Source organism: Papio anubis, chromosome 9 (assembly GCF_008728515.1).
Source record: "Papio anubis isolate 15944 chromosome 9, Panubis1.0, whole genome shotgun sequence".
NCBI classification, from domain to species: domain Eukaryota; kingdom Metazoa; phylum Chordata; class Mammalia; order Primates; family Cercopithecidae; genus Papio; species Papio anubis.
The window spans coordinates 61,367,618-61,390,602 of NC_044984.1; the positions used below are offsets into that span (position 1 = coordinate 61,367,618).

The 22,985-nt window shown below is 38.4% G+C and overlaps 1 protein-coding gene across 2 annotated transcripts in view; it reads right to left on the reverse strand.

The window, feature by feature from the left end:
* The window catches only part of GRIP1 (glutamate receptor interacting protein 1), a 720,325-nt gene that overhangs the window by 643,007 nt on the left and 54,333 nt on the right, over positions 1–22,985 (reverse strand). The window lies entirely within an intron of this gene.

A 22,985-nucleotide genomic window follows, 5' to 3' on the forward strand; every position in this document is an offset into this window, starting at 1 on the left:
CATGCCACTGCATTCCAGCCTGGGCGACTGAGCGATCGAGACTCCGTCTCAAAAGGAAGGAAGGAAGGAAGGGAGGGAGGGAGGGAGGGAGGAAGGAAGGAGTGTGCAATGTTAAGTTCATAATCTTAGATTTGTAGCCAACTTTTGAGGGGTACTTAAAACGCCAAATCAGTGATATGCCATGGCCCATCAGAAAGAAAAGGGTGGTTAGCTTTAGTGCACTTTTATGTCTATTTTTTAAAATAAGACAATTTGTCATCAAGACAGTTTGATAAGACAAATCATTCTTTTAGAAAAAATTTTAAAAGAAAGAGAAAATAGATATATTTTTTATTCATCTTTAATTCGTCCTTTATCTATTTCCTGTGACCATTAGTTGTTGGGCCTGCCAAGTCACATCTTAGCCACAAATTTGTATTCACCTCATGCAGGCTATAGGAGCTAATTATACACAGACCTCTCATTTGACTTCTCAGCTTAGTTTTTCAGAGTAAAAGTGCAGAATAATGGCTTTCTCCCAATCAGAAGAATGAAACCTTTATAGAAAACTCTCAACATTTTTTCTCTAGGAATCAGGTACAACTAGGTTAATATACATACTCCCTCTGCCCAACAGCTTCTTTTTTATATAGTGAATAATTGAAAATTATTATATAGGATTCCCCTATGTCTTCAAGTTATTTTCTTAAAGATCCAAAGCCTCATATATAAAACATTCTCAACAAAATTTAAGTGATTGCTTGCTTTTTGATTAGTTTAAATTAGTTTTATTAGGTAATTTGGTAGGAAAAATGGGAAATAATGGCTAATTGGAGGTAAGGTTCTTTTGCTCCTTAATTTCCTCTCCCTGTCAGCTCCACTATATGCTTTTAGTTAGACTTCTAGCTGTAGCACATCTTTAGTAATTTATAACCAAGATTCTCTAATAATTGGGTTAAAATGAGAGTGAAAGTAGGTGTAAAATGAAACTCTACAATTTGTTAGACATACAACAAATTTCATAAAATAAAATTTTACAACTTCATTTTTCTGTGGTAGGAAGTTAGGAATTTGTTCTTAATGTAAATCAAAAAAAAGATAGAATCTCTATAGGGGTCTTTCTCTTTCTTTCTCTTCTTCCATTTATCTATGTATCCTTCAGAACCCAGTTCAAAGCCTCCATTTGAAGTTTTCTTCATTTTCCCAGGCAAAGTTAGTCCTTCCTTGCCTCATGTTTCCCATGTGCCATATTTATTCCTCTGTTCCTGCATCCTGCTTTACAGTAGCTCATCTTGCCACGTATCTGTCTCCCCTCCCTGGACTATGAGCTTCTTCAAGACAAAAGAAGCAGCTCATGATCTTTCTATGAGCCAGCCCATGAGCTTCTTCATCACTCATTCATCTTGAGTATCCTTTTGTATAACACAGTCCTTAAGATACAGTATCTTCCCGATAACATCTGATGACTGAATAATAAATTTCCATGTCAAGAATTCTGAAGCATATTCATGCCTCAGATCATTTAGCTAAGTGAAGTGGAGAGGAATGAACAGAAGAAAGAACAAAGGGATATCTAACAAACCCAGTGTCTGAGAAGATGGCTAAAACATTTTTAAGGACGGGCTCTAAAAGTCCATGCTCCTCCAGAAGGATATAAAATGGCAGTTTAAAGTATTAAAATATTTCTAGTAAATTAAAATAAAATCAGTTTTCTAAATCATTCTTTGAATGTAAACTTTATTTAAACCCTGGCCTTGGGAATAAACACATCATCCAACTTTAGGTTTTCAGCTTTCTCTGCTACAGTGGGAACAGCTTGTATATCTTGATGTGATCTGACATGCTGAACAGATGAACCCACTTTATAAAGGAGCCTGATAAGCAGCGAGGTCCTGCATCCTCAAGGATGGCTCTGAAAATAACTAAATATGTGATGGAGGAGGCAGGAAAAAGATAGTGCAGGAGCAACTCCCCTTCGTGCACTGGAACATGAAGATAGTTCCTTCATTTCAGCTGCAAATGTTGCTTAAAGAGCCTGTCACTATCTGTGGTTTTGTGTCTTGGGTACTTGGTTATCGATCAGGTTGGTAAATCTAAGGAATCCTGCAGAAATAGCCTGTCGCAGGAGAATTTTTACTGTTGAAAAGATGCTGAACAGTGGCTAAAATTTTGGTTAGAATTCTTGTTCACAATGCCTTGTTGATGGTATTGCGGAAGCAGCCATCAAATCAGAGCATTAATTTTTCTTTGCCAGAAGTCACCCATCTGCCACCTGCTCAGAAGAGTACAAAAATTATTGTCACATCCACAAGCTAAGCACATGAAGCAGCATGTACTGTATCAACTGTTTTCATCTTCTTCAAAGTTCTTACTCTTTTTACATATTCTCTCCCACCAGCACTCGGGATTAATCAGCAACAATCACAGTGATTAAGGAGAAACCAAGGGACTAGAAAATGAGCGTCATCTTCTAAATAGTTTCACATTTATAATGTAAGGCCTGAGCATATCCTTATGGCTACTATGATGACAGGGGTCTGGAAAGGATGATTAATATGCAGACCACACCAGTCCTCGTTCAGCAGATCTTACAGGAAGTAGAAGTAGAATCTCTGGGAACAGGATGATTCATCACCATATGTGGGCTGAAAGGGGACAGGTGAAAGTATTTGCTACCTACACTTTCAGCAGAAAACTCAAGCCATTATATGATAAAAGCGAGGAGATGAGCTTCCTGCCTCCCTCAGGTGATGGGGATACGGGGATGAGAACTTCTGCTAAGCAGGTTTTTTTTTTTTTTTTGAGATGGAGTTTTGTTCTTGTTGCCCAGGCTGGAGTGCAGTGGCGTGATCTCAGCTTACTGCAACCTCTGCCTCCTGGTGTCAAGCAATTCTCCTGCCTCAGCCTCCCAAGTATCTGGGATTACAGGTGCCAACCACCACACCCGGCTATTTTTTTTTTTTTTTTTTTTTTTTTACTTTTAGTAGAGACGGCGTTTCATCATGTTGGCCAGCTGGTCTTGAACTCCTGACTTCAAGTGATCCACCCACCTCTGCCTCCCAAAGTACTGGGATCACAGGCGTAAACCACCACTACTGGCCCAAGCATTGGTTTTTAAAGGGACATACTGACAACACCTGGGATGTGTGTGCAGTGCAGCCTTCCAAACCTACTGACACAGAAGCTCTGGCAAGGGGGCCCTGCAATCTGCGTTTTAGCCAGTCTTCCATTCTGATGCTAGCTAAAATTTGAGACTAACTATATTAAAGTATATGAGGAATAATATACTCCTGGTACCACTGTTTGAAATTCATTGAAATATATTTAGCCTAACTCTTGTTTAAAATTGATGTTCATCATTTAGGGAATATATTTGAATATATTTGTAATAGAAAAATGTCAATATTTAGAACCACAACTGCTATCTAGGGATTGTTGATCATTTTGAAGGAAAGTCTGTAATCTCAGGCCCTCTACTGGGTTTAGGTTATCTAAAGCCAGGCCTGGAATTGATTTGATAAGACAGGCCAGGAGAGAACTGAATTGCTCTAAATAAGAAAGTAAAATAATTTAGAATTTTCTTGCACATTGTGGGAAGTGGAAGGGGAGAGAAGAGCAAGCAAATAGTGAGGGACCCAGGTGGAATGGCCTTGTGAGAATTCTTGAAAAGGAAAGAAATAGAAAGGTCTTTTAATAAAGCATTAAGTTGTTGACTGGGCAATGCTGGGCAGTAACCTCTCCTTCTCACCACCAAGCTTTGTGCTAAGGGCAAGAGCTATAAATAACTGTGTAGCAGGAAGAAGGAAGGGGAGGAATTGAGGAATTGTGCATCTGGGCCTTTGCTGAGGTTCATGAAAAGAATAGCTGCTCAGTGTTGAGCTATGGATGAGAATTTAGCAGAAGTGAGAAATAGAGGCCACAGCACCTAAAACTCCAACATTTGCTAAAATATTGAGGAGGATATTGGATTTTTTCATAGGATGCAGAATGGAGGTTTGAGCCAAACTTCTCTTTTAAAAGTTTCCATGGTTGACGGGGACACCTGGGCTCAGAGATAGTCTAGATATTTGTCTTCCCAAATCTGATGTTGAAATGTAATCCCCAGTGTGAGAAGTGGGAACTGATGGGCGGTGTGTGGGTCACGGGGGCAGATGCCTCATGGCTTGGCAGTCCTTGCAATAGTAAGTGAGTTCTCACAAGATGTGGTTTTTTCAAAGTATGTGGCACCTCCCACTCCCTCCACTCTCTTGCTCCCACTCTTGCCATGTGAGAAGACTTCTCCCCTTGCTATGATTGTAAGCTTCCTGAGGCCTCCCCAGAGGCTGAGCAGATGCCAGCACCATGCTTCCTGTACAACCTGCCAAATCGTGAGCCAGTTAAACACTCTTTTCTTTATAAATTACCCAACCTCAGATAATTCTTTATAGCAACACAAGAACAAGTTAGTGCAGGCTCCATGTTCATTACAGCAGTTACATAAATGTTTTTGTAGTGAAACTAAAAAACTACCTATTGGGTACTGTGCTTATTAACGGAGTGACAAAATAATCTGTACAGCAAACCGCCATGACACACAATTTACCTATATAACAAACCTGCACATGGACCCCTGAACCTAACATAAAATTTTTTTAAAAAAGTAAATAAAATACTGAAAAAGAAAACAAAAAAGAATGGCAATTCCATATTGAAAACCTGCATAATTGAGGCTGGGTGCGGTGGCTAACACCTGTAATCCCAGCACTTTGGGAGGCCAAGGCAGGTGGGTCACATGAGACTGGGAGTTCGAGACCAGCCTGGCTGATGAGACAAAACCCTGTCTCTACTAAAGATAAAAAAATTAACTGGGCATGGTGGCACATGCCTGTAATCCCAGCTACTTGGGAGGCTGAGGCACGAGAATTGCCTGAACCTGGGTGGCAGAAGTTGCAGTGAACCAAGACCGTGCCACTGTACTCTAGCCTGGGCAACAAAGTGAGAATCTTCTCAAAAAACACAACAAAACAAACAAACAAACAAAACACCTGTATAATTTGCCTTTTAAACTTTTGATGAGGAAAGGGTGTGAAGTGACCCAGTAGCAGTTCTCTGAGTGACTTCTTGGGCCCTGCATTACATCAGGCTGTTTCCTTTCCCTTTCAGACCTTATGTGTTACCTTCCTGTTATCACCCCTACCCCCTTTTCATCAGTTCCCCAGGCTGCAGGACTTACTTTCTCACACATCTCAGAGTTCCTTACGTGCCTTCTTCCCCTCAGAACTGCACCCCTCCCCCCCAACTTTTTCTTCACTGCTGCAGTGAATATACTGGCACTCTGTTCAGCAAAGTGCCCTGTCAAAAATGTAAAATGCTCTAACTTGAATTTGAAGCCATATGTCACATTTACTTAAAAGGACATCGCCTTTTACACCGATAAGATAAACTTTTTGTTGCAGCCTCAGGGTCAGGCTATTAGTCACGCTCTAACTCTGTAAAGGAGGAAACCAAGTCATGCACAAGTCACAGAATCATAGCACATGAGAACTGGGAGGACCTGTGAGATTACTGAGTCCCTTTATTAGCACATCAAAAGCCTGAAGGGTAAATGAGATGCCCCAGCTGAAATGAGTACTGTTTCACAACACAACAGCCTCTGAAAGTCCTTTCTGTCAGCAACATTAGAGAAAGGCATCAGATCCTGTACCCCTGAAGTTTTATTTGGAAAAGTCCATGCTAATGTAAGTAAGTCATTATAGTAAACTTTGCAAACCCTGGCAGTTACAATTATTGATTATTTCAGGACATCAGTGAAAGACTGGAGATGATAGATTTAAAGAATATTGGTTTTTTTCTTACCTGGGTCAAAGTGAATGTTAAGAAAATACTTAACCTGTGAGAATGTTATATAGGACTTTGCTGCCTGCTTCTAACTGATACAGAGGGAACTTAGCAACTAAGAATATATTGAGTCAAATATTTTGAATCAAATGTTTAGTACATTTTTAGTTACATTGCATTTTTAGGGACCACAGGACATCCTTTTTAATTAAAAAACAAACACACCTGAAAACTTTCCAACTATTCTATGGTTCAGAGATTTAAAAGATTATTGGGATACCTATCAAATGAAATTTCACAAGCAGAACGATCTGTAAATGTACTTACTGCAATGCTGCTTTCCTTGAAAAAATTGAATCAGAGGCATGCATACTACCTTTCTTTCCTTTTTTGTTTGTTATCAACTGAAGCAATTTCACAGAAAAGAGAAACATGAAACTGTATTTTTAATGCTATCTTTTAAATAAAGATGTCTTTAATGCCTATATACATTTAAATAAAAAATAATTTATAAATATCAGTTATATTGTTACATACACTGTGGTTGCTCACATCACTCAAATATCCTCTCAACAGAAATTTCTTCCTTGACAGTGCTCTCTCTCCTCACCCCAAGCAGGCATTTGTTCCTAGAATTTCCCAAGCTTTCCCATCTCTGGCTCTTTGGAGAAGTGCTAGGCCCTGTGTTGTCAAGGCCCTTACTACATGTAAGCTGCACCATTCTCTCTTTGGGTTAACCCCTTCAGATGAGAAGTTAACCAGCAAAATTCAAGATTAGTTCATTAGAAGATGAATATTAGAAGATGAATAGATTCTAGATAAGATTAGAAGACAAAATTGGCGACACAGGAATCTCCTAAATTTTTACATTTGTGCCTGTTTTAGTCCACTGGGGCTATTATAACAGAATACTGCAGACTGGGTGGCTTAAACAACCAATATTTAATTCTCAACAGTTCTGGAGCCTGGAAAGTCCAAGATCAAGGTGACAGCAGATCCAGTGTCTGGTGAGGACCCATCTTCTGGTTTGCAGATGGCTGTCTTCTCCTATCCTCACACAGTAGAGATTGGAGAGAGAAGCAGCAAGCTCTCTGTTGTTTCTTCTTATAAGGGCACAGTCCTGTTCATGAGGGTTCTACTCTCATGACCTGATCACCTCCCCAAAGCTCCACCTCCTAATACCATCCCATTAGGGGTTAGAATTTCAACATATGAATTTTGGGGGGACACAAACATGCAGTCCATAACGCTGCCCCCTCTTTACCAAGTCACATGCTCACAATGCACCACTTAACAATTGAAGTCACTGATGGACATTTGGGTTGATTCCAAGTCTTTGCTATTGTGAATAGTGCTGCAATAAACATACGTGTGCATGTGTCTTTAGAGCAGCATAATTTATAATCCTTTGGGTATATACCCAGTAATGGGATGGCTGGGTCATATGGTACATCTAGTTCTAGATCCTTGAGGAATCGCCATACTGTTTTCCATAATGGTTGAACTAGTTTACAATCCCACCAACAGTGTAAAAGTGTTCCTATTTCTCCACATCCTCTCCAGCACCTGTTGTTTCCTGACTTTTTAATGATCGCCATTCTAACTGGTGTGAGATGGTATCTCATTGTGGTTTTGATTTGCATTTCTCTGATGGCCAGTGATGATGAGCATTTTTTCATGTGTTTGTTGGCTGTATGAATGTCTTCTTTTGAGAAATGTCTATTCATATCCTTTGCCCACTTTTTGATGGGGTTGTTTGTTTTTTTCTTGTAAATTTCTTTGAGTTCTTTGTAGGTTCTGGATATTAGCCCTTTGTCAGATGAGTAGATTGCAAAAATTTTCTCCCATTCTGTAGGTTGCCTGTTCACTCTGATGGTAGTTTCTTTTGCTGTGCAGAAGCTCTTTAGTTTAATGAGATCCCATTTGTCAATTTTGGCTTTTGCTGCCGTTGCTTTTGGTGTTTTAGACATGAAGTCTTTGCCCATGCCTATGGCCTGAATACTATGCAGCCATCAAAAAGGATGAGTTTGTGTCCTTTGTAGGGACATGGATGCAGCTGGAATCCATCATTCTTAGCAAACTATCACAAGAACAGAAAACCAAACACCGCATGTTCTCACTCATAGGTGGGAACTGAACAATGAGATCACTTGGACTCGGGAAGGGGAACATCACACACCGGGGCCTATCATGGGGAGGGGGGAGGGGGGAGGGATTGCATTGGGAGTTATACCTGATGTAAATGACGAGTTGATGGGTGCAGCACACCAACAAGGCACAAGTATACATATGTAACAAACCTGCACGTTATGCACATGTACCCTACAACTTACAGTATAATAATAATAAATAAATTAAAAAAAAAAAAAAAATTAGCTATATTTCTCCAAATCGTCATTTATTTCTAGCAAAATAACAGGAATAATATTAGCCACTACTACTACCTAATCATTTTCTCTTATTGTGTGTCTGCTAATGTGTCTAACCAACAATGTCTATCTACCTCCAAAGCATCTTTCAAATGCCATCCCTTTGGAGAGCTTTCAATTAATTATGGACAAGCAATTGAACTGTACTCTATAAACTTCCATGTTAGCTTTGCACTCTACTTTAGGTTGTTCTGTCTCCTCACCTGCAGCAGTTCTAGTAAAGAGGATTTTAAAATTCAGCAAGTTCATGAGGATACTTCAACATCAACAGACAACCAGTGCAAACACTGTTGAAAGGAGCTGTTACAATTCTTCTCTGTTTTCTGGCATATAGATTTTGGATATTCTGGCTTGACTCTGAATTTTGCCCAAGTTCATGATATAGGGTTGTCAGATTTAGCAAATACAAGAAAACATAAGATGTCAGGTTCAATTTGAATTTTACATAAACAATAATGTTCCAGGATAAGGATGCCCCATGCAATATTTGGGTAACATCTTCCATAAGATATCCTTATCCTAAAACATTATTTGTTATTTATCTGAAATTCTAATTTAACTGAGTATCCTGTATTTTATCTGGCAACTTACCCTAGTGGGTAGAAATGATATCACCTATATTTCTGCAACCATCTTCGCTTAGCAATTATGTCAGGCTGTCTGAACCTGTGATTTTGTAAAATGCTTCCAGGCCAGTTCAACCTAACCCTGTCTTACTATGCTTGCTTATACTAGCTCTGGTCCTACCAGATATTTTTGAAAAGAGTTCTGATTGTCTCTCCAGATTTGCTTTAGCTCAGCTCTTTGCCTTAAAAGGGCCAACCCTCCACCAGTGTTTCCCCACATAAATTATACTGAGAGCTTGTGGGGTATCTAAATTCTGTTCATAGGCTCCGGGAGTAAAAGAAAGAGGGGGAAAAAGCATTAAGATCCATGCACAATCACTGAGAAGAAGGCAACGGATGCAAGACAATAAATATTTTCTGTGAGACCCCAGTGTTAGAGAACATTTATCAGTACATTCAACCAGTGTAGACCAGAGGTCACAAGCTGACAGACCCAGACATGCATTATTTGGCTCACATCATGTGATCCTCTGTAGTCTTTTTGAATGTTTTCAATTAATTATCCAAACATAATAATCAGGATACTACCTAAAGGCTCTCTCTGTGTTTTGCCTTGAAAAGGAAGACTCAGCAACTCTGTGCCTGCATCCCTATATGGTAACTAGAGACTGGAGCTAAACAGCAGCTGTCACAGAATGGGATACATGCATGTTCTCTCAAGACCCCACCACTCACTCTTGTCTCACCTGCATCCCATGAACATATAGCAGCCTTGGAGTCTGTGACTCTGTCATAGACACTCTTGGCTTTTCACAAGTTCACACAAGCAGCCAGCCCAGTGTCTCCTTTCTATCTGCAGAGATTTCATAAGCATGTCCAGCATATCACACCTGACAGGTCCCAACCTTCCATTGTACTTGCCAGTCATTTATACATTGTTCCATCCTGAAGAAGAAGGGTATGTTCACCCAGATATAAAACCAAGCTGAATACAACACAACATAGAGAGCTTTGCACGTGGAAAAAGGAAAAATATATATATCCTGAAGAAAATATGCACCCAGTTGTAAAACCAGAGAAAAATGTGAGGATTAGAGTCCTGAAAGTACTGTATATTGAATAAACAATATTAGATTCAAACTCAATTGTAACAAATGCAGTACTTACGCTATTATTAGAGCAATGATAAATGCAACTGATTCTTATTCAAAAGAATTGTAGCACAACTATTTTTTCCCACTCAAAACACAGTGTTTGTGAACTGTACAATCTGTCAAAAACTGAAGACAACCTGAAGCAACACATTTAAATCGGCAAATCTTCGTGTTGAAATTCACCGACCTAAATATCAAAGGATGTAAATGACACACTGCCACAAATTATACCAATAGAATAGGTGGTAAACACTGCACATTGGTAATGGAACAGACTGGAACACAGAATGTTGGTGTAGTGCATTATCTCACATTTATTCCGCACACTTCCCCAACTTCTCACAAAGGTTCTGTTATGCTAAATAGGAGATAATACTGGCCTTTTCCACAAGGCAATTCGCACAACAAAGCACATTAAAATTCTCTAATCCATTTAAAGAAACAAAAACAATTATTTCCTTTTCTTATAACAACCACATATGACTAATTGAGTCCATGATTCAGGACATCTATTTTCTTTTCTCATTTTTAGAGAGTCAGGCAATCATTTCGAAGAGAACCCAGATATATCCAGTAGAATTACACCATGATTTTCTTATTTCCTTTTCTTTATCTACTTTTTTTTCTTTCCTTTCTTTCCTTTGCTTTTAATATTTAACTTCAGAGACTTCTCTAAGTAAAGAAGTCCTTTGTACTTTTCAGGTGAAATGAGAATCACAGTTGGCTTTTTGCCACAAGGGAAGGGTATTTGGAGAAGAGTCAACCACCACTCATGCCTCTCCCCTGCCCAGCAGCACCTTGGATTTTCCTTGCTTTATGCCTTCTGTTTCCCCTGGCTGAGTAACGGCAGGTATTAGGTTCCTCTATACACGATGTATTACAGGGAAATGGCAGCAATGGTCTGGAAGAGCAACACCGGCCTTCTTTCCCCCTGAGCACTAAAATCCTAAACATACAACTTTAAAAAAAATTATAAATGTGAACACCACTTTTCAGTAATTTATATTAATATACCATCTCACCCTCTTCTCCTCCTCTTCCACCATCCTTCTTTCCACCCAGACTCCAATATACCAATTTGTTTGAACAGTTGTACATTTAAAGCGTCCAACTATTGCTAAAGGAATGGATAAATTGCACTTAGACTACTATGTTTTGTCACTTATAGTATTAATGCTTTTCCAATTAATTTCCTGATTACGTAATTCTACACTGTTAATTCTGTAATACATTTTGACATCTTAAAAATGATCATTCTGGCCAGGCGTGGTGGCTCATGCCTGTAATTCCAGCACTTTGGGAGGCTGAAGCAGGCAGATTGCCTGAGCTCAGGAGTTCGAGACCAGCCTGAGCAACACGGTGAAATCCCATCTCTATTAAAAATACAAAAAATTAGCCAGGCGTGGCAGTGTGCACCTGTAGTCCCAGCTACTCAGGAAGCTGAGGCAGGAGAACTGCCTGAACCCAGGAGGCGGAGGTTGCAGTGAGCCAAGAGTATGCCATTGCACTCCAGCCTGGGCGACAGAGCGAGATTCCATCTCCCAAAAAAAAAAAAAAAAAAATTATTCCTACCATTTTCCCTCTTTCTCCCATCCATTTTTAAATGAAATTATCAAAAGAAAGAAAATAGACATGCATTAATTTCCTGATGCTACTATAATAAGCTACCTTATTGGGACACTACACAGAAAAAAAAAACATGAGTTAAACGTTGAGCACCACATGACAGCAAAACCCATTACAAATACCTTTTACTTTAGGTTTAAAGGGAAATAAAAGTATTATAAAGTTGGGAATGGAATTCATTTTGAGAAAACTGGACTTATTTGGTCAAGCTTATCTAAGATAGGGCACAATCATGAACAAATACTGAAATGTATGCATAACAGAAAAAGAAAAAAATTTAATACATTATAAAAGAAATAGAAGCAACGGGGGAATCCATCTTCCAGTGCAACCATGAGAGCATTTTTCAAAAGTCATAAGATGAACTTTGCTGCATTAACTTAAAAAAAAAAGACAAAAATAAAATACCAACTTTTGTCAATGTGGACAGGAAATATGAAAGAACTTTTACCGTTCTATAAGGATCTGACCAAAGCAGTCATAAGTAGGAGATAGAAAGTAGTCTTCAGACCACATGGAAAATGTACAACTTGCTGCCCTTTCCCCTTCATAAAATTCAAATACCTTTCAAAACAACCTCAAATATTTTAGAAACTAATTTTCCATCCCTTCTTCCATAGCTAATCTAAATTTGGAGCTTAGAAAAGGAATAATATAGTGATAACATCTTCCATCCATCATAGATATGTTGTTGATATGTCAAAAACTATGTCACTAGCAAAGTTCTGAAATACAAAGATGGTAAGGAAATCCACTACAATGATAATATCATCTGACATTCATTGTGTGCTTATGCTTGGCCAGGCATTGTGCTAAGTACTTAACTTGGGTGATCTCTTTACAACTCACAAAAATCTTATGAGGAAGGTACTATTTGCATATAAATTTTATAGTAAGAGAAAAATGAAGTCAAGCTACCAGGAGTAGAAGTATCAGAGCCGAGATTCAAACACAGGCAGCCTGTGGAAAACCATCCACTGCCACTGCTGTGTGATCACACTTGTTGTTAGTGAGTGCTCACTGAGTGCCAGGTACTGCGCTAGGTATTCTCACACGTGGAAGAAGAGATTCCTCACAACCTTCCTGGGAGGTAGGTATCATCATTAAACCCAGCTAAGAAAACTGCCACACAAAAAGATTATCCACCTTGCCTAGAGTCACAGAGTTAGTAAATGGTAGATCAGCATTAAAACAGAACAAGGAAGACCTGAAAATATGGCTAACAACTACACCAATGGTAAAGACTAGTGACTTCCATCACATTTAAATAAGACTGACCGAGTACAAAAAAGGAATCCAGTCATCTAATCTGCCCATGAAACCTTAAACCTTAAACCTCCATTGCCCTGGACTTCCATGCATAATATCCATATGCCAGCTCCTCGGCTTTTCAAAGGTGCGGATTGGATTAGGCAGCATCAATGCTTTTAATACATCTTAATGGGACAGACAGTACCAGTTTTCTTAAGGACTTGACACACTAAGGGTAAATAAATATACAGGGAAAGGGATAGAAAGAGACATTTAGAAACAAGTCAGAAAAAAATACAAGCACCAAAGGCAAGTGAAAACTACTTTCCCAACAGCTGCCTGTGTCTCAGTCAAGTAGGCTGCTAGGCACTAACATTAAACAAAAAAGCCAGGCAAGGTGTGGTGGCTGGAGCCTGTAATATCAGTACTTTGTGAGGCTGAGGCAGGAGGATCACTTGAGCCCTGGAGTTTAAGACCAGTCTGGGCAACACAGTGAGACCGTGTCTCTACAAAAAATTAAAAACATTAGCTGGGTATGGTGGTGCACATCTGTAGTCCCAGCTACCAGAGTGGTATAAAGGTGTGGGGGAGAGGGGTTGAAGTGAGAGATCGCTTAAGTCTGGGAAGTCGAGGCTACAGTGAGCTGTGATCACGCCACTGCACTCCAGCCTGGGCAACAAAGAGAGATCTTGTCTCAAAAAAATAAAAAATAAAAATTTTAAAAGCCACATTGACAGCCTTCATCTGAGGGTAATTTCAAGTGCATCTACGAGGCTACTGGCTGGCACAAACCTAAGGACAGAAGGGACCAGGCTCCGAAGGGAGGGACGGAGGAAATAATTTGGCCCAAGGCAGAGATAAGCAACAAAAAAGGGCTTTTGTTTGATCGTTGTGTGTGTGTTGCTTTCCCGTTTACCCATGTACAAAGTCATAAAGACAATCTGTTGCCTTGGTTTGTACAGCAAATACATACATGGGCAATGTTTCCTCTAGTTCTGATGAATTCAGAGCTTAAGTAGAGTTTGGCCAATCACTGCTCACCTTCAGTTTCCCTTGAATGTCAAGAATGGGATATAAAACTACAGAACAAAATCAGTCAAAATAAAACTTCTATAACATAGGATAATATACATGTATTTAAACTTTTCTTTTTGACAAAAGACAAAATACCATCAAATCCCACTCTATTCATTGAAAAGTTGGTGCCAGTCTAAATGCTAACAACTTTCACTAGAGAGGAGAGCACAGTGGTGATGGACAGGGGGTAGAGGGATAAAAAATGCCTTCAATAACTCATTACATCATTATGATTTTCTTCCTGTTGTCACACATACACAACCACTCAAATACACAAGAAGTACAAAAGAACACTCTGTACCAGTGTTCAATATGATATCTCCCAAAATTCAGGGCAACAAGATTCATATGGGGGGGATAAAGGACTCTAACTCAGCATTTATTCAGAAAAGTAATATCCACAATATGTGTTATGAATAGATACAATCTGCCTTTCTCTTCAATAATTTTTAATAATCCATTGCATTTCTAATACGGACAGAAAGGTAATGCAAAAAAAAACTCCCCTCATCCCCCCCAGAAAAACAAAGACAAATCAAAGAAAAAGGAAGAAAAAAGAAGAGTGATGGGCAAATACGATGTTGGTATTGAGACTTTCACATGTAATTGTTGTTTTAATAAATATACAATGTCTAAGAGTTTGTTAGACAGATGAGTTCACTACACATCTGTTGTTCCTCTTGTTACTATTATCAGTCATATGTCACTTATTTCCAATGCCATCCCCACCAACATCCCTGCCACCACAGGAAAATCATGGTCATGGTGTGACAGCAGTCTTGCCACACAAATCAAAGATAATTTTCTTGCACAATCAATGCCTTCGATATCTATACTATCGACTTGTGGGAATTTAACTGCAGTCCACAATCATTAAATTTTACAAACAGCTGTGTTCTAGGCCTACAATGTGCATCAACATCTCCGAAATAATATTGCCTATATGAGGATAAGTTTAACAACAATAACAACAAAAAAACAATCATGGCATATTCAGCTGAGGAAAATGAAATAGGAACCCACAGAGTTTTCGCAGAAATAACAACTCATGAATAAAACATCTGCACAGTATACTGCTTCAGAAGGAATCAATCATAATAAAAGCTTCTATGACATAGGATAATATACATGTAGTTAAACTTTTCTTTTTGACAAATGACAGAATACCATCAAATCCCACTCTATTCATTGAAAAGTTAGTGCCAGTCTAAATGCTAACAACTTTCATATGTGCATAGGAGATGGGAGGAAAAGGGGGTACTGCCCCATTCACGCTCAAAGTACAGTTTATACCTAGAAAAATGAATTAAAAACTAAAAGAAAATCTGCAGAAATAGCTGATTCTTTGGGGGAAAAATGTGGAGTTTGGATAAGCAAGTCTCAATTCCATCCACCATATTGCATGTAAAGGTTTATCTTAAAGACTTCCAACAACAAGGCTATGCATTCACTTTAACAGAAGGCCACTCAATGCATCATTATTTACATTCTGCTTACTCCCAAAAAAATGTTATTTAATGTACAACAAGACACATCAAATTAGAGATTATAAAATAGCAGTCGGGCACAGTGGTTATGAACCCAGACTCTGAAAGTAGAGAGGATGGGATCTGAATTCCATCAATACAATGTACTAGATAGGTGACCTTGAGCAAGTTACTTAACATCCCTACCGCTCAGGTTTCTCAACTGGAAAACTGAAATGATAATGTCTTCTTTTTAAGGGACTGTGTGATACAAAGGAAGTGCTAGCACAGTGTTCAAACAGTAAGTGCTAAAGAAACTATAGGTGCTATTAATTTTGTAACTAATAACAGTAAAAGATTCTAGAAGAATCTATAAATGTAGATTATCCTTAGTAATAATTTTTTAAAAAATCCATATGCTTTCACTAACAATATGTGCTCATTATAGTTATAAAAATTAAAGTACCTGATCCCTTCCCTTCTCCAGGAAAAAAAAAAAAAAGTCATTTCACCTTGATACAAAAGTACACTATAAGAAAACCTGCAAATGTGAGATAAAATATGTTTCAAGAAATAATCTTATATTTGTTTCAAGGGCCTAAGCAATTGAGACACTGGAGTTTTATATCAAAATAGGATAGCAATGACTTTGGTCTGAAACATTTTAAATGCAGGATTAAGACCAGCTGGCTATTTTAATCATGATTTTTATTTTAGAAAACTGCATCTTCTTGTGTCCCCAGACTGAATTAGCTATAAATTGTTTCCCCTAGGAATCAAGCAAAAAAAGCAAGGTATTCGATATTGTATATGTAATTGCTAAAGATTTTAAAAGGGGACTATTTAGCTTTTTTTTTTAGGGTAATCAGCCACTGGTTTCACCTGTTTTGCTAACAATATGGAGGAAGATGCTTATCTTTCAATTAACTTTGACAGAGGCCACGCATGCAGCTCATCTGAAGGCTGTATTGAGTTATTTGGTGCTGTTAAAAAGCAAAACAGCTAGGAAGCAGTACTATCTTTTATTATTTAGGAATAAAATTTTATCTACAAAGAGCACATTTTTACCCACTATTATTCTCAGAGTGATTTAGCATGACGCAGACTTTAAAGAAGTATTAACACCTGCAGTCCATGCTGAATTATAGTTGACCCCAAAATGGTTTCTGTTTGTGGATTCAAAGACTGACCATAGACTGCTCAACATTGTGAAAGTCCTTCATTGCTCCTGAACATATTATTGAAATAGACTACAATCTGTTAATCCTCATCCAAGACTAATCATAGGACTCAATGAGGGCCACTCAATAAAGTCTGCGCATTTTTAAATAGCACCTAGTAAAAGGACAGATATATGAGTGTGGGAAACCAATGGCTACCCTCTTCAAGATAGTATAAGCTGCACTTGGAGTCCATACTGAAGAAATTCTAGCTAATATAACAAATATCAGGGCCCATCATATAGAGCCTCATTTCAACAGTTCTCATCCCAATTACTTCTCTTTTGACTTTCTAATAACATCTCCACATTAAGCTTTTACTAAAGAGAGAGGTGTAATGAATGCAAGAACGTATTTCTAGGCAGCTCAACCACTATCCTAAGAGGGTGTTTATTAATGATTTGGTGTCAATCTAGATAAGGTTTCCATAGGTACACCATGGGACTATCTCCAAACTCTAATTTTCTATAGGTTTTAATCAGTGATTCAGATGAAGATAAAAGGATATATATTTATGAAGTTCATGAGTAATACAAAGCTAAGAGGATAGGTAATATAAAAGAAAAAAAATTTAAATGAATGAGCCAACACATAGTGGATTAAACTGAATTCTCTGTTTCTGCATTCAAACAATTGACTGCACAAGTATGAGATATGACCTAATAGCAATTCATGTTTAGAAATAGGTGTTTTACTTGCCTTCAAGCTAAATCTGAGTTAACAGTATTATGTACAGCTTCTCCCAAAAGCCAAAGCAATCTGAACTCACATTTAAAAAAAGTAACAATGACTATGGCAAGAAAACACACTAGTCGTTTTCTATTACGTACAACTATGACCATACCAGGAATTAATGAGTTCAGTTTTAGGTGCCATGTCTAAGAAGGCCACTGACATGCTAGAATATACTTGGGGAGAGTAACAAGAATGTTAGGGAGTTTCAAAACTAGATATGAGAAAGAACAGAAAGAAATCAAGATGATTAGCCAGAAGAAAAAACTTCGAAAGAATAGGCCGGTGAGGTTGTGTTCACTTCCTAATCGTAGCTAACCCAAGAGCTGTCAACAAGATCTGAGTGCAGAAAGCCGGGACACCGAGCCCCACACAAGTCCTGAGCGGCAGCATGGGCATATAAAACCAGCCCTACTTCCTGAAACACTGTCTCCCCTGAGCGCAGGAACAACCAGCTCTCCTAGGTTTCTGCCTACTCCTCTGGCTGCTCCTTCTCAGTTTCCTTCGGAGGCTTCCACTCCTCCTCCTCCCAAACTATAAATGTTTGAGTTCTCAGGACTGGGGCCTTGTACCTTCCTCCTTGTACCCATCTCCCTAGGCAATCTCACTTACCAACTTGGCTTCAAAGAACTGTAAATGCTGATGACTTTTAAATTATACCTACTTCCCATATCTTTCCTCCAAGCTCCAGATTTGCACATCCAACTGTCTTCTTGACATTTGTACTTAGCTGTCTCATTGGCACCTCAAACTCAACATCTCCAAAACTGAAATCATCATCATCACCTATGAATCCTGCTTCTCCTCCGGAGTTTCCATCTCATAAACGACATCTCCATTCATCCCACTGCTTAAACTAGATGACTGGAAGTCATCCCAGATTCCATGTCTTCTTGACTCAACACATGGAAGCAACCAGTCCAACAAAGAGCTAATGCAACCACTCCTCCCTATCTCCACATAATTGATTTAAAATGTGAATCTACTTAAAACACTTCAGTATTGTCCTAGTGACCCTAGGAAGAAAACACTGTTTTTAGAAAGCCATGCCTGACCTGGCCCCTGCTACCTCTCTACCTGAACCTCAAACCACTCACTTTCACTCCTCCATTGGTTCCAGTTCCACTGACCTTCCTTTATTTATTCAGATACATCAAGACTTTTTCCTTCTGTAGAACTCCATGCAGGTCGTCCCTCTACATATTTAATCCTCACATCCACATCCTCTAGCTATTTTTTTTTTTTTTTTTTTGTCCTTCAGGGCCCAAGTTAAATCCTACTTTCTCAAGAAGGTTTCACTTACTGCCTAGTCTAAATGAGGTTCTCCTTCTCATTCTTTCATAGCATCTTGCATTACAGAAATTTGAAATCACATATTTATTCACATATTTGAGAATTTAGTATCTACCTTATCCACCAGGCAAGGGGTCAGCAACATTTTTCTTTAAAGGGCCAGACAGTAAATATTTTCAGCATTAAGGTCTCTGTTGTAACTACTCAACTCTGCTGTTGTAGTACAAAAGCAAAAGAAGAGGCCTGGCTGTGTTCAAATAAAACTTTATTTACAAAAGCAGACAGTGAGCTGGATTTGAACTGAAGGCTATAGTTTACAGATCTCCGTACTAGACTATAAGTTGCAAGAAGGCAGGGACAAGACTGTTTTACCCTCACCACTCTATGTCTGTTGCCTAAAAAAGTGCCTGGCATATAGCAGTCGTACAATAAATAGTTGTTGAATGGATAAAATCTGAAAGACTGTCAGTGAAATTTGTTCCATGTATCTCTGTGAATCAATAAGTACAAAGTATAGGAGAGAAGACTTGTATTCATCATAAGGAAAGCGTCCAAAAGTTCTACCAACCCTACAGAATTATGATACAGATCAGTTAAAATAATGACTGCAAAAGCATTTTGTAAACCACAAATAAAATGTGTGTTATTATCATTAATAATTAGAACTGACCAAAAATATGCACAGACTGCCTTCTGAGACAGTGGGATCCCTGGGATATCTAATGAGACCCTTAAGATCCATCTTCCAGGAGTGTTCCAGGACAAACTTTTGCATTGTTAGGAGGTTAAGCCAGAAGATCTCCAAGATGCCTTCCAATCTTAGGTTTCTAAGCCATCAGTTAGGACTTGCCCATTAAGAGCAACAGCATATTTATTAACTCCCTATCTTGTGACAAGAGCTTCATATGCCACGATTTATTTAATTCTTGAAACAAACCCTCAACTTTAAATGGTATTATCCTCAATTTGCAGATGAGCAAGGTGAGACTCAGAACTGCTAAGGTAAAGACACAGAACCAGAAGCAGAAGCCAGAAAGGACTCTGAATTGTTTTCTTATCACAGACTGCGTAGTCATGCTCAGCTATATCAGTCCCTTTTCAGGTATCACACCTAGAACCCCAAATTTATAGACATGCAATTCCTAACGTGCCCCTATATATTTATGACTGAGAGATAAACCCCTCAAAAGCAATTTGCATCAAACTCATTATAAGGTTCTGATGGAATGATGAAGAAATGTGTCTCTCAAAATAGTCATTTTTGAAAACAATTTTCCTCTGAGATATGCTGAATAAATATAACAGCTTTGTAAATAGAAAATAATTTGTGTCTAAAAGAAACATTTTCACCTTTTTTGAAAAAACCTATTATTCTTCAATCTGCATTTCATAAAAGGAAAAAACAGGTAGCTGAAGTATCAGTCAAGCAATATTATAAATTACCAAATCACATAATTTGGGTAACATTTGTTGAGGAAAGAAAATATCAGGTGCAGCGCAAAATATTGCTGTTTCTAATTTTCAAAGACACAACAGACTTGTCATTTCCATACAGAAATGCTTACATAAAAATAGGCAATTTTTACCTCAGAAGGGAGTTAAAAATTAATCTGGGTTTTAAGTTAGAGCTATAAGATTACAAATGCTCTTCACTATCTTCAAATAGGTTATCTATCTTTTCTATTTTTTAAACAATGAACATATATAACTTGTGTAATAAAATGTTCAAAAACAATCTGATTAGAGGATGTATTTCTTAATATTTTCTCAGTAATTTATTGGCCAAATCCTTCTTAATTACTTCATCTATCTACTGCTCAGTCATTTGGCATCATCTATCTAGAACACAATTGAAAATTAGGAAGAAAGCAGAAAACCTCTGAATATCCCAAATAGATGTGACAAATCCAGTATTCATGCACATTCATTACAGGAGGGCCTTTTGAACACTTGTTGTTACTTTACAGGGAGTTCTAATTAACTTGGATAGCTGGTTGCCAAGTCTCCTACAGAGCTGAGGAAACAAATAAAGAAGGTATGTATATTAGAGAATGTGGTTGTCTGCCCAATATCCATTCTATCCAGCCTCCATCATGTAGCAGCCATTTTTTCTGGATGGGATGGAGTCCCACCTCCAGGGATATTTTCTGTCAACCATGGTAATAGCAGAGTAATCCCATCTCCATTCCCCACTAATTGCTGCAATATATTTAAACCAATAAGTACTTGGAATTCTTCAGGCCTTGGCGATCGGTTTAGGAGTTTGTCCAACCAGCACAAGCTCAAGATTTCTACTAAGAATTCTGGGACAAGGATGCTCTCTTTTCTGATGACAAACTATGCAAACTGGCTGGCAAGATGTAAAACTTAAAAATACTGCAATTATTTTGCACCATGATGCAGACGAGCCCCAAGATAATCCGTACACATGGAGACAGGTAAATGAATCCTGATCAAGCCACAACAGCACCCAGTCAGCCTCTAAACTTTTCTGGTACGTGAACCAATAAAATGCTTCTACTATTTATGCTAGTTGGTATTGAATCAGATTTTATATTAGCCATGACAATTTCGGTTTGCCCTGGAGAGTCACAGTTTACAGCTACTACTCCAGCATAACTATTAACAAAGTTCTCTTTCACTTCCAAAAGTATTCTGGTTTGAATGATAAATTATATGAGCACCTGTATCATAACTGGTGTGGGCTAAGGGGATGGTATCAGGCAGTTAGGAAAAACCAAAGCACTCACAATGACAAATGAAAACTGTAGAAAACAAGAATATGTAGAGAATGTATTTTAAAAGAAGACAAAAATTCAGCAGCAGTCTGGGGTAATTCAAAATAGAGGCAAATAATCCCATACATATTGAGAGCCTGAGAGGCTATCACACTAAAGCAACTTTTTCCCAAAAAGTTCTAAAGATTTTCTTTAGGAACTATAACAAATGTAGCACAAAGGGGGTTCTGTGGTTCATTATATTTGAGAAAACTTCCATTCCATAACCCCCTGCAGAGACTCAAAATACACATTCACATGGTAAAGGTTCAGAACAATCTGGAAAAAAAAGAAAGCTGCCTAATCTTGTTTACCTAGTATTTATCCAATTTACTTGATCACAGAAAACTGTTTTTCTAAAGATACCTATTAATATGCAGTATACAACTATTCTGCTGACATCAATTTCAGAAAAGCTGCAGTCAGAAATTAATAATTGAGTCATCAAAAAAATCAAACCACTTTTGGTCCATTTAAAAAGTAGAAAAATATTCATTCTAGAAAGATTTCCTTCCAGAAAGGTTAAATGTTTTAAGTGTAAAATAATTGAAGAAATAAATAAATGGAAAAACAAATACTCACTTTTCCTAGTGAATAGCAGAAAGAATCTCTACTACACAACTAAAATAGCACCTTCTAAGACACCATGACTTTTTGAAGGGTATAGGTCCTATTACCTAAGAGAGAAAAAAAGCTAGGAAGACATGCACACATACACACCAGAAATTCTAAGTAGAGTTCTACTCTGATCAAGAAATGTGTACGCTGATATTCTGCAGCACATTAAGATGTGCATTATCCCAGAGGTCATATGAACCATAATGACTTTACAAGGGGCTTGAGAAATTGCAATCTTTGCTATATAAATTCTTAGCAAGCTTAGCAGGCTCTTTCATACTAAAATATAAACATGTGCTCAGGAGAAATGTGCCAGGGTATATTTCACTGTCCCCAAGAGGGGTTCTCTTGACTCTGAATGGAATAAAACAAAAAGCTTCAGAGATGCCTTAAAATAAATCCTGCTATAGCAGACAGACTGGCATCTTCACTACAACTTGGGCCTGGTGAACTCTTATAATTCAGGAAGTCCTCAGAGCTTTGGAGAAGCACTCTAAAAAGACTTCTGACAGGAATTCCATGTTGAGCATCTGAAATGGAGAGAGTGAGGAGGGAGGGAAAATGAATGATTCGAATAGAGTATCAAATACCCAAAGCCACGCAAGGAAGGAAACAATTCTGGGATGGAGACAGAGTGTAAACAATCCAGCTTAAGGGCTTCAACCGTGTTGTGATGGTGAGAGAGCAATTTCCAATGAATTTCTACAGGAGGAGGGATACGTGATGCATCATTCAGGAGAATCCTCAGCAGCTGACAACAGAGCAGTTGGCATAAAATCAGAAAATGCTGCTGGGCCTCAGAAATATTATCCCCACATGAGAGGCAACAAGAAAGTAGCATTAGAATAGACTGTGAAGTAGAAATGGCCCTGTTGGTGAATTACAAGTCCTGGCTACCATGAGCCCAGCTGTGGTTTATTCTTGGCCCCGCCTCCAGCACCATCACTGTCATCTGCTTCTGCAGTCCTCTCAGGTGGCTG